The sequence below is a fragment of the Hylobates moloch genome, unplaced genomic scaffold, assembly GCF_009828535.3.
Source record: "Hylobates moloch isolate HMO894 unplaced genomic scaffold, HMol_V3 SCAFFOLD_2330, whole genome shotgun sequence".
Lineage (NCBI taxonomy): Eukaryota > Metazoa > Chordata > Mammalia > Primates > Hylobatidae > Hylobates > Hylobates moloch.
In genome coordinates, this window is record NW_026654605.1 from 1 (window position 1) to 5,315 (window position 5,315).

General features: G+C 40.4%; 1 pseudogene; it reads left to right on the forward strand.

Moving 5' to 3' along the window:
* The first annotated feature begins 185 nt into the window (after nt 1–185).
* On the forward strand, nt 186–3,410 carry LOC131382728 (endogenous retrovirus group K member 8 Gag polyprotein-like; annotated as a pseudogene).
* Nucleotides 3,411–5,315: the final 1,905 nt, after the last annotated feature.

Consider the following 5,315-nt stretch of genomic DNA (forward strand, 5'->3'; position numbering starts at 1 on the left):
CCTAACGAGAAGCACCCACAGGTGTGGAGGGGCAGGCCACCCCTTCATCTGGTGCCCAACGTGGAGGCTTTTCTCTGAGGTGAAGGTACGCTGGAGCATGGTCATTGAGGACAAGTCGACGAGAGACTCCCGAGTACGTCTACAGTCAGCCTTGCGGTAAGCTTGTGCGCTCGGAAGAACCTAGGGTAACAATGGGGCAAACTAAAAGTAAATATGCCTCTTATCGCAGCTTTATAAAAATTCTCTTAAAAAGAGGGGGAGTTAAAGTGTCTACCAAAAATCTAAATACGCTCTTTCAAACAATAGAACAGTTTTGTCCATGGTTTCCAGAACAGGGAACTTTAGATCTAAAAGATTGGGAAAAAATTGGCAAAGAATTAAAACAAGCAAGTAGGGAAGGTAAAATCATTCCACTTACAGTATGGAATGATTGGGTCATTATTAAAGTAGCTTTAGAACCGCTGCAAACAGAAGAAGTTAGCGTTCCAGTTTCCGATGTCCCTAAAAGCTGTGCAGTAGATTGTGAAAAAGAGGCAGGGATAGAGTCCCGGAAAAGAAAAGAAAGTTCACACTGTAAATGTGTAGCAGAGCCGGTAATGGCTCGGTCAACGCAAAATGTTGACAATAATCAGTTACAGGAGGTGATATATCCTGAAACGTTAAAATTAGAGGAAAAAGATCCAGAATTGACAGAGCCATCAGAGTCTAAACCACGAGGGCCAATTCCTCTTACAACAGCTCAGATGCCTGCAACCTTAGAACCTCAAATGCAGGTTAAACAAGTACAAACTCCAAAAAAAGATCAAGTAGAAGAAGATAGAGTCTCTGTCATGGCAATGCCAATCCAAATACAGTGTCCACAATATCAGCAGGTAGAAAGTAAGATCCAGCCACCAGTAGCCTATCAATACTGGCCGCCAGCTGAACTGCAGTATCGGCAGCCTCCAGAAAATCCGTATGGACAGCCAGGAGCATTTCCAGTGCCACAGGGCAGGGTGCCATATCCTCAGCCGCCCACCATGAGACTTAATCCTACAGCACCGCCTAGTACACAGGGTAGTGCAATACATAAAATTATTGATGAGGCAAGAAAACAGGGAGATATTGAGGCGTGGCAATTCCCAGTAATATTAGAAGCAAGACCACCTGGAGAAGGGGCCCAAGAGGGAGAGCCTCCCGTAGCTGAAGCCAGATATCAGTCCTTTTCTATAAAAATGCTAAAAGAGATGAAAGAAGGAGTAAAACAGTATGGACCCAACTCTCCTTACATGAGAACATTATTAGATTCCATTGCTCATGGACATAGACTCATTCCTTATGATTGGGAGATTCTGGCAAAATCATCACTCTCACCCTCTCAATTTTTACAATTTAAGACTTGGTGGATTGATGGGGCACAAGTACAGGTCCGAAGAAATAGGACTGCCAATCCTCCAATTAACATAGATGCAGATCAACTATTAGGAATAGGTCAAAATTGGAGCACTGTTGACCAACAAGCAATAATGCCAAATGAGGCCATTGAGCAAATCAGGGCTATCTGCCTTAGGGCCTGGGAGAAAATCCAAGACCCAGGAACCGCCTGCCCTTCCTTTAATACAATAAGACAAGGCTCTAAAGAGCCATACCCTGATTTTGTAGCAAGACTTCAAGATGCTGCTCAAAAGTCAATTACCGATGAGAATGCCCGTAAAGTCATAGTGGAGTTGATGGCATATGAAAACGCCAATCCAGATTGTCAATCAGCCATTAAGCCATTAAAAGGAAGGGTTCCCGCAGGATCAGATGTAATCTCAGAGTATGTTAAAGCATGCGATGGAATTGGAGGAGCTATGCATAAAGCTATGCTTATGGCTCAGGCAATCACAGGAGTTGCTTTAGGAGGACAAGTGAAAACATTTGGGGGAAAATGTTATAATTGTGGTCAAATTGGTCATCTAAAAAAGAATTGCCTAGTCACAAATAAGCCAAATGTAACTACTCAAGCTACTACAACAACAGATAAAGGGCCACCTGGCCTATGTCCAAGATGTAAAAAGGGAAAACATTGGGGTAATCAATGTCATTCTAAATTTGATAAAAATGGGCAACCACTGTCGGGAAACGAGAGGAGGGGCCAGCCTCAGGCCCCGCAACAAACTGGGGCGTTCCAAATTCAACCTTTTGTTCCTCAGGGTTTTCAGGAACAACAACCCCCACTGTCGCAAGTGTCTCAGGGAATAAGCCAGTTATCACAATACAGCAACTATCCCCCGCCACAAGTGGCAGTGCAGCAGTAGATTTGTGTACTTTACAAGCAGTCTCTCTGCTTCCAGGGGAGCCTCCACAAAAAATCCCCACAGGGGTATACGGCCCATTGCCTGAGGGGACTGTAGGACTAATCTTAGGAAGATCAAGTTTAAATCTAAAAGGAGTTCAAATTCATACTGGTGTGGTTAATTCAGACTATAAAGGCGAAATTCAATTGGTTATTAGTTCCTCAGTTCCTTGGAGTGCCAGTCCAGGAGACAGGATCGCTCAATTATTACTCCTACCGTATATTAAAATTGGAAACAGTGAGATAAGAAGAACAAGAGGGTTCGGAAGCACTGATCTGGCAGGAAAGGCTGCATACTGGGCAAGTCTGGTCTCTGAGAGCAGACCTGTGTGTAAGGCCATTATTCAAGGAAAACAGTTTGAAGGGTTGGTAGACACAGGAGCAGATATCTCTGTAATTGCTTTAAATCAGTGGCCAAAAAATTGGCCTAAACAAAAGGCTGTAACAAGACTTGTCGGCGTAGGCACAGCTTCAGAAGTGTATGAAAGTACAATGATTTTACATTGTTTAGGGCCAGATAATCAAGAAAGTACTGTTCAGCCAATGATTACTTCAATTCCTGTTAATCTATGGGGTCGAGATTTGTTACAACAATGGGGTGCAGAAATCATTATGCCCGCTCCATTATACAGCCCCATGAGTCAAAAAATCATGACTAAGATGGGATATATACCAGGGAAGGGATTAGGAAAAAATGAAAATGGCATTAAAGTCCCAATTGAGACTAAGAAAAATCAACAAAGAAAAGGAATAGGGTATCCTTTTTAGGGGCGGCCACTGTAGAGCCTCCTAAACCCATTCCATTAACTTGGAAAGCAGAAAAACCGGTATGGGTAAATCAGTGGCCGCTACCAAAGCAAAAACTGGAGGCGTTACACTTATTAGCAAAGGAACAATTAGAAAAGGGACACATTGAGCCTTCATTCTCACCCTGGAATTCTCCTGTATTTGTAATTCAGAAAAAGTCAGGCAAATGGCGTATGTTAATGGACTTAAGAGCCATAAACGCTGTAATTCAACCCATGGGGCCTCTCCAACCTGGATTGCCCTCTCCGGCCATGATCCCAAAAGACTGGCCTTTAATTATAATTGATCTTAAGGATTGCTTTTTTACCATTCCTCTGGCAGAGCAAGATTGTGAAAAATTTGCCTTTACTATACCAGCCATAAATAATAAAGAACCAGCCACCAGGTTTCAGTGGAAAGTATTACCTCAGGGAATGCTTAATAGTCCAACTATTTGTCAAACTTTCGTAGGTCAAGTCCTTCAACCAGTTAGAGACAAATTTTCAGATTGTTATATCATTCACTATATTGATGATATTTTATGTGCTGCAGAAACAAGAGACAAATTAATTGACTGTTACACATTTCTGCAAGCAAAGGTTGCCAACGCAGGACTAACAATAGCATCTGATAAGATCCAAACCTCTGATCCTTTTCATTATTTGGGGATGCAAATAGAAAATAGAAAAATTAAGCCACAAAAAATAGAAATAAGAAAAGACACGTTAAAAACACTAAATGATTTTCAAAAATTGTTAGGCGATATTAATTGGATTCGGCCAACTCTAGGCATTCCTACCTATGCCATGTCAAATTTGTTCTCTATCCTAAGAGGAGATCCAGACTTAAATAGTAAAAGAATATTAACCCCAGAGGCAACAAAAGAAATTAAATTAGTGGAAGAAAAAATTCAGTCAGCGCAAATAAATAGAATAGATTCTTTAGCTCCACTCCAACTTTTAATTTTTGCCACTGCACATTCTCCAACAGGCATCATTGTTCAAAATACTGATCTTGTGGAGTGGTCATTCCTTCCTCACAGTACAATTAAGACTTTTACATTGTACTTGGACCAAATAGCTACATTAATTGGTCAGACAAGATTACGAATAATAAAATTGTGTGGTAATGACCCAGACAAAATAGTTGTTCCTTTAACCAAGGAACAAGTTAAACAAGCCTTTATCAATTCTGGTGCATGGCAAATTGGCCTTGCTGATTTTGTAGGAATTATTGATAATCACTACCCAAAAACAAAAATCTTCCAGTTTTTAAAATTGACTACTTGGATCTTACCTAAAATTACCAGATATGAACCTTTAGAAAATGCTCTGACAGTATTTACTGATGGTTCCAGCAATGGAAAAGCGGCTTACACAGGGCCAAAGGAGCGAGTAATCAAAACTCAATATCAATCAGCTCAGAGGGCAGAGTTGTTTGCAGTCATTACAGTGTTAGAAGATTTTAATCAACCTGTTAATATTATATCAGATTCTGCATATGTAGTACAGGCTACAAGGGATGTTGAGACAGCTCTAATTAAATATAGCATGGATGATCAGTTAAACCAGCTGTTCAATTTATTACAACAAACTGTAAGAAAAAGGAATTTCCCATTTTATATCACTCATATTCGAGCACATACTAATTTACCAGGACCTTTAACTGAAGCAAATGAAAAAGCTGACTTACTGGTATCCTGTGCATTCATAAAAGCACAAGAACTTCATGCTTTGACTCATGTAAATGCAGCAGGGTTAAAAAACAAATTTGATGTCACGTGGAAACAGGCAAAAAATATTGTACAACATTGTACCCAGTGTCAAGTACTACACCTGCCCACCCAAGAGGCAGGAGTTAATCCCAGAGGTCTGTGTCCTAACGCATTATGGCAAATGGATGTTACCCATGTACCTTCATTTGGAAAATTATCATATGTTCATGTAACAGTTGATACTTATTCACATTTCATATGGGCAACATGCCAGACAGGAGAAAGTACTTCCCATGTTAAAAAACATTTATTATCTTGTTTTGCTGTGATGGGAGTTCCAGAAAAAATTAAAACTGACAATGGGCCAGGTTATTGTAGTAAAGCTTTCCAAAAATTCTTAAATCAGTGGAATATTACACATACAACAGGAATTCCTTATAATTCCCAAGGACAGGCCATAGTTGAAAGAACTAATAGAACACTCAAAACTCAGTTAGT